This window comes from Lepidothrix coronata, unplaced genomic scaffold (genome assembly GCF_001604755.1).
Source record: "Lepidothrix coronata isolate B3197 unplaced genomic scaffold, Lepidothrix_coronata-1.0 Scaffold184, whole genome shotgun sequence".
NCBI lineage: Eukaryota > Metazoa > Chordata > Aves > Passeriformes > Pipridae > Lepidothrix > Lepidothrix coronata.
In genome coordinates this window covers 579,100-591,647 of record NW_016690364.1, presented here as the reverse complement: position 1 = coordinate 591,647, position 12,548 = coordinate 579,100, and the positions used below count along the sequence as shown (strand labels likewise).

Sequence of the window (12,548 nt, the reverse complement as noted above, 5' to 3'; positions counted from 1 at the left end):
AGACATGAATAAAATAACTTTTCAAAACCAACTGTTGTTTTTTCTGATATATCGTTTGGAATGCTCTGCTTCAGATTACTGTCTTTAACAGTGAATGGTCAAGAGTTTTCTGTAATAGTGAGTCCATTGACATGTTCTTAATTTTATCATTTTATTTCTTTGGTGGCTATTGAAGTTAAGTGAAATGCCCAGGTATGGCTTTCAGGGCTTCACAGAAATTTTACATCTGATTTTTTTTTTTTGTTTGCTTGGTTGGTTTTGGTTTGATTTTTATCTCTTTTTGCATCCAAGCAACACAGAACACATATGAGCTAAGCTTTGAAAGTTTGTGAACTTCCCCCTCATCTGGAATTCCCCGCCTTTAGACAGCTTTCAGGAGAATAAATTAATTTTTATTCTTCCTAAGCCCTGGGTTTTCTTTCTTATCTGTCTCTTAATGTCTGTTTCCTTCATGAGCTGTATCTTTTATAGTTCAAACTAATTCTTTATGTGCTGTCTGATAGCAGAGAGTTCTTAACTCATAGAAGCTGTTGAGAATAGCATTTCTATTTTGAAGGATTTTACTGGTTTTGTCATGCTGGCACAAAGCCTCTGTGAATGCTAGGTAGGACTTCAGGCTTCTATATAAACCAAATATTTCCAAGTAGTTGGTTTGGTGGGTTTTTTGTGTGTTGCTTTAAGCGAAACATTTTTAATACCATCTCCATGAATTGCTGTATTCTGCTGCTATCTAGAAAATGGGCAATAATCTTTTGTTGGTTTATCTGATCAGAAATTAAATAATTCAGTTTTCTCCTTTTGTTTAGATTTTAGGGTTTTCTTTTAGCTGTGGGCTAGGTTTTCCTTGCATATCCTAAAGTTCTAATCTTTATTACATTCTGTGATTTGGTACTTCAGAGAAATTCTAAAGTTTTCTTTGTATTCTGTAATACAAAACCGGGGTGATTTTGTGTTATTTTATCCTTGCTTGCTTCACTCCTTCATGACAATACCTAAGTATGTAACAGCAGGCTAACATCTTTTTTGTCTGACTGGGATAATCTTTAGTTGTGCAAAGAATTGGCTCTCACATTTTCCTTTTCCAGCTGCAACTACAAAATAGTAACACACACATGGCCAGGGAAGATTCCTCACTCTACTCCCCATGCCCCCCATTCTCCATATTTAATATTCAAGAGAAAAATTTGGATAAATATCCTAAATATTTTTTCCCAGTAATTTAATGGAAAGAAAAATCTCTCTCAGATCTCCAGTCCTCTCACCATAACTTTTCTATGCAGATCAGACCTTACTGTCTGTGGAACAGAGGTTTTAGGTTTGGAGTTTTGGTGAGGGTAAGGGATGCTGCTGTGCAGGTGAATGGCATGAGTTCCCCCCTCATCTCTGAGCCAGGAGTACTGAGTGGCACTGCCCTGTATTCTGCTTATCCCACTCCACATATGCTGCCATTGGGGTCTTGCAATGATTCATGGTGACAAGTTGCATGATTTCGACAAGATTGCCCAAGGGTCAGAAGGTGCTCCTAACAAATTTTGAAAATGTTAATTTCTAGGCTTTGGTGGAAGTGGAAGTCAGTGTTGTGCTGGTCTTTTGAATCAAAATCTCTTTTTGTGACAAGAATGTGGATTACTGCTTTGTGTCGTTTTAAAGGCTTTTTCTTTTGTTTCCTTTGGCTTTTATTATTCTTTCGTTTTGTTCTTATTAATCTTAGTTCTATCTGTTAATGTTGTGACAGCAGAATATTTCTCATTATCTATGTTCACCTCCAGAGAAATGAACACAAAGGAAATGTGAGCTTCCTAGTAGATTCTCAAGTCAGCTTTGTAGTTCGTTTTTAGTTTTTGAAGAATTTTTTTTCATTAAGATTGATTATTGCTTTAAATAAGCAAAGTGAAGTTATAGCTTTGAGTGATGGCTTGTATTTTTTTATATTGTTCATATTAATTAGTGACTGCGGGTATATGTGGCTGCCAGGAAAATATGAAAAGCACTGAGTTTTAAAAGTAACTGTACACAGTGAAATTAATTTTTGAATGTGTTCACATTACAGATTTTACTAGCCACAACATTCCTTATTATTTATTATAACGCCTTACAGCGTTGGACCTTTGGCTCCCATAGGAATATGCTGTGCTCTGCTGACGCAACTTTGGAAAATGCAATAAAAATGCACTGGAAACTGCAGCTTTCTAGTAGGAAGTTTCTTGAAAGCAGTGAAGTTAAAATGCCTCACAGTAAAATGAAAGTAGAGCGGAGGTCAGTGAGCCAGGTAGATATACCCCCTCTCTGTCGCTAGCTGCGCTTTCTTCTTTTTTTTTTCCCTCTTGGAAATTTGGTCTTGAGGCCATCATCTGCGTTTTGGCATAGGACAAACAGAGAAAACTCGTATATTCCTTTCATTGCTGCATAAGGACCTTACAATTTTGCTACATGAGGTTCACATGTTAAGGCAAAAGTTGTTGATTTGTGACTGCAGCTGTGACTTCATCCTGGTTTTGATTATACTGTAGCTGAGTCCTCGGGGGAAGGGCAAGGCATGCTCCAGAGGTGGTTTGGAGCACATACTGTTGTTTGTTCCTCTCTTTGTTTTTCCACTTATTCAAATAAAATATGTCTGTGGCCAGCTGCTAGCCCAGTGGCTAGTGGAGTTGAGGAAAGGGATTTTGCAGACATAAATGAGAGCATCTAAGAATATTTTACAAGACTGATGTTCAGAAAGGTCTGGATGCCTTCTTCCCCATCTCCACCCCCATAAAGGCCTCTCTGAAAAGCCCACTTAAAACACCTCTTTATTCTTTTGGAAGAGTGCTACTTAAAATTAAGGCAGAATCTTTGTATTGCCCAGCTTAACTGCCTGGCACCAGTTGTCCTACATTTTGGTGGAGCTTTGTTACTTGTGTGTTGGTGCTGGAGAGACTTGTAGAAGGCTTGTCCACATGCTTCTGTGATGGCCAGTGACAAACCCTGTGGAACTAGGCAGAAGCAAGGTGGAACCTGAGGACACTGGACCCTTCTGCTGCCAGTGTTCAGCCCTGCAATTATAATGAGAAAATTTGGGGAGGAATGGCTCCCTGAGCAGCAGGTTTTGTAAATGGGCTGATCTGCCAGGAGAGGCCCGTTGGAGTTGCTTTTTTTGGTCTTGGTGGTAATTATATTATGTTCCTACTGGTGTTTTCCTGGTAGCTGAGGACAAGTCTGCAGTTTTTTAGGTGTGTTTAGGAGGGCATGAACAGGTGACTATATGTAATGTTTGCACTTAACATGCAAGTCCTTCTTAGAGAAACAATGAGTCATATGCCTGCAGGCACAGCCAGCTTCCTTAGCTTGCTGCTTAGCAAGACTTCACTGAAATTATTTTATCAGAAGCTGATATTTAGCTCCTGAGAGCATTGTGCCTCTTCTGCACAGAAATAATGCTAATTTGTTATACATTAAACCAGCAGGTTAATGCCACTTCTGAAAATACCTGTGCACCTTCTTATTTGAGTCCTCGTACTTCTGTGTTACATACATACAGACATCTCTCATATATAGAAAGAAATATATATACATATATATATACACACACACACATATATATGAAAAAGATGCTTCCTGGTCAAACTTCTAAGTTTGTTTGTGAACATTTCCTTAGCAAGAAAAAAAAATCCAAAGCAGACACCCTCCCGTCCTATCACTGCTGAGTGGTTGTAAAGGAATTATTTTAACACACAGCAGGTGTGTGTATGTAGTGATCATATGTTCCCAGGCATTAAGAGTGTTTACATTCTTTCTTTAAGAGGATAATTTTTCTTAGTGCTCTGATCAAATCAATTCTGTTTTAAGTGATTAAGTGTTTAAAAACCATTAACAGTAGAGTGTATTTACCTTGATTAAGATGATATGCAGCCCTGAATAGCTAGTTGTTCCTGTGAGTGCAAGCAATTCTATTTGAGGAATTATCACAGATCTTAACACTCCTCTGACACCAAAATTTAAGTTTTCTGCTTAAATAAATTTCCAGAGATAAAACAGAGGTAAGGCTTTAAATGAAAGGCTAGAGAGTCTGTCCTGCGTCATTTCATACCGAATATCCAGTAAACATCAGAGTGCATATGGTGGCATTCTGCAAGCTTTCCTTGTGCAGGTAAGCACAGCAGAGTCTGTAGGGCTGCATGTGCAAGATTGGATTACAGGGTTAGGGACTGTATTTTCTGACTCTTCTCACTAGTCTAACTCTGAATACATGTATTTTCCTTTAAATGTCATCCGGACAGTCTCAAAATGTAGCATTTTAAAGGTCTCTTGTTGACACAAGCATATTAGTTAATTAAGGAAACAAATCTAGACAGAACAAGATATTTTCTCTTTAAGGTTTAGTCATTTTCTTGACATATAACCTTAAAAAAAGGAGGAAATTGGGAAAAAACCCCCCCCCCCCTTGCCCAAACAACCCCCCAACCAACCAATTAAAAAAATCAAAAAACCCCCCCACTGCCAAAAAAAACCTGTAACAACCACCAAACCATAAAATTCACTGGGATAGGAGAGAGTTATCGTATTCATGATAACTGAGAAGTAAAACTGACTGTCCTGTTTGTTTTTTATGGTTAGAACTGAAGGAAAAAATAAGGAAGAAATGCATATGTATGATAAATATGAAGTAGATTGTTGTTTTTAACACTGATATTAATAATGTCAGGAAAACCATTTTATCATACATGTTCATCATTATTTCATTTTTTTGAATGAGCTTAAGACAAACTCTGTAGGTTTATATTCAGAGCATTTACATAGTGAGATTGTTTTGGTCATAATTTCAGCTTCATGCAAATTAGAGCTGCACAGCTGAAACGTACCCATCTCTTTAATATTAGTTAATGATTTCTTTAAAATGTATATGGTTACAGGCTAATGCTTCAACAGTAGATAGTAGTGCTTCTTGTTTCAGGAAATGGAATTAAATTGGAATAAGTTGCTCTTCTATGAGTAAGTAAAAAGATTCAATTTTTTGCTGCCCATCAAAAGAGTTAAGTAAAATGCAAGTAGCCTTTTGCAAATGTATATTCTAGATTTAATGTTGCTTTATTTGAACGATGATACATACAACTTCTTAATGTTCTGCTAGGTCCTAGACAGGGTTCTTAAATGCCACTGAAAAAATTGACAGGAGTGATGATTCAGAAACCTGATCATCTTTACCTTATTTCATCTGCATTGCACCTTTCAAAAAGAGGTTGTTGCTAAGAGGGTATTGCAGTGCACTGCATTTCTTTGGGATCTGAACAATGAAGAAGCCTTATGGCAAATTCTTGTTCTTGGGATCTTCTTCATGTATCTGTTAAACCAGTGTTATCCCAGTTGATATCCTTTGTGTTCTGTGATCAACAGAATTTGTCAGAGATGTGGGGTTTTAAGAATTTGGACTAGATACAATTCAGTTTAGCAAGCAGAACTTGATACTCAATGATTACTATTGTTCAGGGCCCGTAAAAATAGTTTGGAGGCTTAGTCAGAACTACAGTAATAAATGCAGTGAGCAAGCTTTGAAAAAAAATATTAAGAACAGGATCCTGTGAAGCTATACAGGCCACCTGTGCAAGACGTAACCCTGTGGAGATTTAAGGCTACTTTCCCAAAGGGCTTGTACAATACTTGCAAGAAATAGCTTTGTCGAATTTGCAGCTGCCTGGTTAAGCATAGACCCTGGTCATCTGCTCCCCGGCCTGGCAGGTACAACAAAGGCAGAGTTTTGGCCATTGTCTAGTGCTGGAGCAGTGGGAGTTGCCAGTGCTGCCCCTTGAGGTACCTTTGGGCTTTGCCGTATCCCCTGCCCTGGAGAGGGCAGCCCAGCCTGGCACTGAGCACAGAGCACCTCTGTACCAGCTTACCTTGGCCTTGGGGACTCAGGATGGCCTGGGGGGATGAAGAGGCAGAAAGGAGCAAGGAAAGAAGCCCTTGACAAAACATGTATATGACAGTTTTGGAGAAGTGGCCACCAATGTTGTGGTTTCACCTTTGTCTTAGGGAAGCTATGCATGCAGGTTGAACTGGAGGGAGCATCTGTGCCCTATTGTGGGACACAAATAAAGCTCCTATATATTTACAGATATAAAATATATGCAAACTTGCTTCACTGTAAGGGAAAATTATAAGAGCTGAGACCATGGTGCCTTATAAAAAAGGATGATCCTGTGTCCAGAATCAGATCTCCTATTATAAATGTTTGCTTTCAGAGTAGTGTTCAGGAAGGTTTTCACACTAGCTTTGCATATGTACCTAGCCTACCTGGCTGTAGGCAGTGAAGAGAGATAGGAGTGGTTTTCAGAGGGCACTTCCACAATTCCATGGGTGTATTCCTTCTTGGGAGAAACCCTGCTTTCTCCATGAGGTACAGCGGGAGACTGATTGGCTAGGTATCTAAGCACTGAGGTGTGAAAGCCTCCTTCCTTCCCTGTTCTGCACTCTTCCTTCCCAAAGGATTGAGTGTTGCTTCTCAAAGCTGCAGTGTACCACTACGTGTTTTGCTGAAGTATTACTGTCAGACTTGTAAGAGGAAAATTATGATATTAGATGGCTTATCAGCCTATTTAATTAGGTACTTCCATCTCTAAGAAGAAGTCCCAAGGTAGTTAGTAGCAACTGTTACTCAGCAAAGAGGGTTTGTAGGGGATCTCTCCTCATTGTTCTAACAGTGCTTCAGCTCAGTCTCTAGCACTGCTCAGAAGCCAGAGAGCTTTAACACAGCAAGTGAGCTAAACTGGAAGGCATCGTTATGCCTTTGTGCAAACGTATTTTGGGTATTGGATACTGTTGATCCCCTATCTCCATAAAATGTAAAGTAGAACCAGATTACCTGTGCTCTTACGTCCTAGGACTAGCAGGCCGTGACTGTTCAAATGGGAAAGAAAATGTGTAAGAGGCATGTGATTTAGGACTCAGATAGCCTGAGCAGTACATGTGGAGTAAATGGAAATAATTATTTGCTCATAGCATGATAATCGGGGACACTCAGTGGATCAGTTTGCCACAAAAGTGAAACAAAGTGAAGTACTTCATTGTACAGCACACAGCTGCTAACCCATAGAGGTCAGTGCCACAGGAGACAGCTGAGCCAGAGGTGTCAATGCAGCCAGTAGGGAGATTCACAGAGAAACAGTTTGGTTGTGGTAGTTTAGCAGAATAGTCTGAAGGCAGCTAAAATCCTTAAGTGACAGCTGAGGGCACACTAGGAGAATGATCATCCTGTTGATGCTCCCAAATGTTGTCTTTGCCCAAGCATCTGCTTTTGGCCACTTTCAGAAAGGTTTTTGAACTAGATCAGCCTCTGGCTTTCCTCATGCGTTTTTCCTGTAGCACAGGTAAGACTCTGGACTATTAATTCTCCAGTGCTTTTTAAAGCGAGGTAGTGAAATACATTTTGTTTCAATCCACTAATTATTTACAGCAGGGAGTCAGGCTAACTTTGCTCATGTGGTACTTTATATATGAAAAGTTAACTGCTGTCACGAGTCATTATTTCCATTGAGAATAGTGATTCATCTTTCCATGCATAGTCAACAGATCTCTCAGTGGGAATGAAATTTTAGCTCATGTCACCATTCTGTAGGAGGAAATACATATGGAGACAGGACATTGTGTTTGGATACATGTGTTTTCTGTTGAACTGGGTTTGAGAACTTTTTTCTCAAGTGTTTTGAGTGAATTTAGTATTTATTTTTCCACAGTTAGCTTCAGAATGGTAGTTGCAGAGGAAGAGGCTCACTATTATAATGGAAAAAGATACACTTCAGCATGGCCTCTCAAGTGTGGCTCAGTCCTGATTAGGAAAGTCAGCTTTTAGCTGCTATAACTGCTACTAGAGATGGTATTGCAATCAATGTTTTAGCTGACATGCATTTCTGTTGTATTCCTTTCATCTGTCTGGTGGAAATTTGCCTTACTTTTATCTAGTTGCTTGTCAGAATGGTCTATTAAGAGATGCTACTTACATTGGAAAGGCCCCTTGGGTAAGAGCTAACCACACCAGCTCTGCCTTCTGCATTACTGTAATTGTGAAAATTTGGAAAGAACAACCATTTGGAGAAGACAATTTCAGGATCTGTAAATGCAGCATATCACAAGTTACTTTGCACTTTGGTTGTGTCCTTTGTGTTGAATTTTTATTTTTTCGCTTTGGCTGTCTTTTTAATGTTCAGTTTACAAACTTAGTAGGGGAGTTGGAATGGAATTGGGAAAAATCTGAAGTCCAAATGTCACAGTTTTGTAAACAGAATAAATATGCTAATGAACAGCATCTGTATGCACTTGGGGTAGCAGTGTGCATATTTTCAAGTATTGTATTTCTCGTGAAGAGGTGTCTTTTATAAGGACAACTCTTTTGAAAGAGCTTTGAAACTGTGTACCATGACGTGATACAAGATTTTGATATTTCTTTTAAGAAATAAGTTTTGGTGCAGTATTTGCCCCAAATTCTAGTCTTCAAGAGTCAGGACATTGACATCCTTATAAAGATTTTCACAACACAAGCCCAGTTGTGGGAGAATCTCTTTTCCAAGTGCAGAGTCCTAAGCTTTGTGCAACCATAGGAGGGATGACAGTCAGAGGAGTGCTGTGAGAATGTTTTCGATCGCCTTTATCTTTTGGTGCTTCCTGCAGCACACTTTGGCTTAGGCAATGCTTGTGGTAAGAGGCGGTTAAATTGATGTAAAGACCAAGTTGATTTGACATGTTTTTTAACCAAGTGTTTATTAGTTGAAATAATTTTGGGTGTTTTTTGGCATAATTTGTGTTTGAGTGGGAACTTGACTCATTGTCAGAAGTCTGTGTATATTTGAGCATGTTAAGCTGACGTTACCAAATGGAACCGTGGGAGGCTTTTGGCTTGTGTTTATGGAGTATAAACCAAAGCTCCTACCTTGCTGCCTAAAGAGCCACAAAAATGTTAATATGTCAGAGATGCAAGAAAAAATGTATTCCATATAGTCTGTCTACTTGCCAGTACTAGCTTTTTCCTTGGGTTCCTTTCCACTATTTTGTTCCATCTAGTTTTAGGTATCACAAGGGATGAGACTTCCTCTGCATTCCCGTGGAAATTATTTTGCAGTACTCATAAGACTTTGTGAAATTTTTCCCTCATGAATGCTTCCTGGTTCTTATATTTCCAGAGCAGAACCCACACCAAAACTGTCAGGGGTTGCTTTCTGGTTAGCTTTGGCAAAATGATCCAGGCTTCCTTCTTGTCCCTGTCTGCTTTCGTTAACCGAGTGAACCAGTGATCATTCACGTGCCTCAAGCTACAAGTGTTTTAGGAGAGGTATTGTGATACCTGCTGCTGAAGGGTGCTGTGAACATTTTAAATCAACCTGCATGTATCAGGTGAAGCAGTAGTAACTGTTAAGAGTTTCTTTTATTGTATTTTCTTGTGTTTCCCTCAGACTGGATTTTCTGCACAAAGTCTAGTGTCTCTTAAATCTTCCTAACTGGTTTCCCTTGTTCTCTTCTCTCTGACCCCGCTCCTCTGTATCACTAAGATACTTACATATAAGCTATGAAAAGGCCAATTTTAGGCACTTTAAGCTAGATTAGGATGAAATCATTTCATTGGTAAGCAAAAAGTAAAATTATTCATATAAGCCGCTTGTAAGATTGGGCATTTTTTCCCCACTTCATCAAAGATAATTTGTCCCTAAAGAACATGTTTGTATTTGTCTTGGGCATGTAACGGTCCAAACTAATTTGAGCTATTGTATGAGCTTCCAGGAACACAGTAGCTTTTGCAGTTGCTTCAAACCCCAGAATGTTTCTGGTCTATTATCATTTGATTGGTTCCCTCTATTTTATTTTTTAATTGTGTATATATATATATATATATAAACAGTAAATATATGCTTAGTCTAATCGTTATAACTAAGTTCATCAGGAACTGTGGTGATAGGACAAGGACATTCATTTGAATGTGACTTGATTCATGAACATTTGTTCGTTTGATTCATGAGCCAGATGAAGTAATTGGAAATTGCTTACTTTTACTTTTTGTCTTTGTGTTTTGCTTGGTTTGCTAAGCTAATTTCTTGTGTGTTGACTTGCTTCTCTGCCTTTAGCTTGAGTTACAGTACACAATAAGGTGCACAGTGGCAGCTGCTTTTTGAAAAGTTGCCATTTGGAAGGAAGCACAGAGGGTTGTCCTGCAGACCTGCACGTACACGTACAACACACGTTGCATGTGGATACACCCTACCTCAGGTGGGAACACAAGCAGCTAAAGGCACACAGACTTTTTGCAACACAGAAGCAGTTTTGTGAAAGATGTTTTTTTCCGAGTTTGTAAATGCTTTCTTAGATCTGGTATGTATTCTGAAGCGTTGCACAGTATGATAACAGATGAGCTAAGTTGCTTGCTGCCAAAACCCTGCAAAGAGTGAGCGGTATGCAGCCTAAGGAGGAACACTGCTCTTTTAAAACTATGCCAACCTTAATATTGTTACTAAATTATGGTTTAAATCACAAAATCATCACGGTATTCTTGAAAGGAGGCGCAAACTAGGCTCACTGTACAAAAAGGGGGAGGATTTGTGCAATACCTGTGAAACCATAGTGAAAAAGGAAAGTAAGAAGCTGTGGATTTCACGTCTTATCAGGATATTTGCGCTGCATGATCACAGTCTCTCACCAGTCTCATAGCTGAGCCTTTTAAAAAACATACTCTGCACTTCTAACTGCTGTTCTCTCACAGCCTGTTCTGGTGCCTGAATTGGAGAGATTGTGGTGTGGTGTTGTCTCCTCAACAGCCCTTACACAGTGTGTCAACAAACAATAAAGCAAAGAAACTTGGGTTTGGTGATGTGGTGAGTCTGTATCATCTTAAAGCTTCTCAAGCGGAAACAGTGGCCAATGCAGTTCAGTAAACTGATCAGAAGTAAATTTACACCATAAGTGGAATTTCTACTCTAATTAAAAAAAAAAAATTAAGCACATGAACTTTTATACAAGTAAAGCTTGTATGCCAGGTATCATTAGTCTGCATCATTGTGGCTCTGTTCTCCTACAGCCAATATAACACGGGTGCAAATTTTGGCTCATTTAATGGAAATATGGGCATGATTGATACAGATCACATTTTTGCTATTGAAAGATTCATTCATACACAGAGCTCGTGCGAGTGATTGTGTGAATGCTGCTTCATAAATGAATTTAAAAGGTTTCTGACACTCTGCCTGACTTGAGACAGCTAATTTTAAAACATCAGGAAGTTTTGTGAGGTTGTTGAGGATGGAAGTTTGTTGTGTCACTTTATAACTAAGTTCTGTGCAAATTCAGAGGACTGTTTGCTGCTTATACAGAGGACTGTTTGCTGCTTGGTTCTACTGAGCAACTGGACAGTTTTATTTGCTGAGAGTTGGCCAAGGGGGTCTCTGTGGGAGAATGCTGATAAACCTTACTATTTTAAACCTGAGTCTCTCTCTGCTGTTTTTGAAGCACAATGTGTCTCTTTCTTCTGCATATATCCTGTTGTCTTGCCTCCCCATCCTTGTTTCAACCTCACTGCTGCAAAGGTGGCAGCACTTCTCAATTTCACATCACATGTCCTCTTTGTGATCTTTCTCATTAGCTTGGCCGTTCATTTCCCTCGGTTAAGCACTTTGAGACTGTTCAGTGACTTCCATCCTGTGCACCCTGAAAAGTCATTGTTCTTCCAGTGTCCCTGCAAGACTACATTGTTTTGGTGAGGCAGTTCAGGAGTTAAAGGCTTGTGGAGTTTCAAAGAACTGCTGGACAGCTGCTGTAAAGTATCCCTCCAAATCCTAGCTGACCTCATTCTTGTCAGACAACAGTGATAATATCCAAACACGGGTGCAAGACAGGAAGTGTTTCAGGAAGGTATGTGTTTCGTGCAAAGACATCAGAAATGTGCTTTCTCCCAGGGCCACTTACCGTAAGATCCACATTAATTTAAACGAAACAGTGAAATTCCAGAATGTGTTTACAGAAACATTATTTCAGTCCAAAAAAACCATTGCTTGTTGCTCTAGTGTGCAAATGGCAAAAGCAGATGAGTTAACCACTGTATGTATTCAATATAATGATATTGCTGGCTATATGAACCTACTTTTTAATCGTATGGAGGATTCACATATCAAAACTTTTGATAGTTTTGTTTACTATTTTTAAGCGGTATCTTTGACTTGAAAAAGTGATGTGAGAGAAATACAAATCTACTGAGAACACATTTTCACATTTACTTTACACTCAAAAACTGATTTGATATCTAACAAGCTTTTCACTAATTTAATCAAATGAATTCCTTAAGCAGAACAAAATCCCATTTTACCCCCAGTGCATTCTATGACTTAGAATTTAAAAGAATTGGATAAATGGAGCAATGCCCTCACATTCCCAGTGTAGGAAGTGTGAGAAAATCTTCTAAATTTTTGCAAAAAAATTAAGGAATGGTTTGGCTTTTGAAAGATCTAACATTTTTTACTAGTCAGTCTACCAAGTTATCTGCAAAAAGTGTCCTATATGTACAGGTTATTGTTATTTTCATCGTACTGAAAAATTCATACATG

The 12,548-nt window shown here is 38.9% G+C and overlaps 2 protein-coding genes across 2 annotated transcripts in view; one reads left to right on the top strand and one right to left on the bottom strand.

Annotated features, from left to right (window-relative positions):
* CMSS1 (cms1 ribosomal small subunit homolog (yeast)) overlaps window positions 1–12,548 on the top strand; it is a 207,734-nt gene that overhangs the window by 71,982 nt on the left and 123,204 nt on the right. The gene's annotated exons all lie outside the window — the stretch shown is intronic.
* Window positions 1–12,548, bottom strand: part of FILIP1L (filamin A interacting protein 1 like) — a 187,302-nt gene that overhangs the window by 84,491 nt on the left and 90,263 nt on the right. The window lies entirely within an intron of this gene.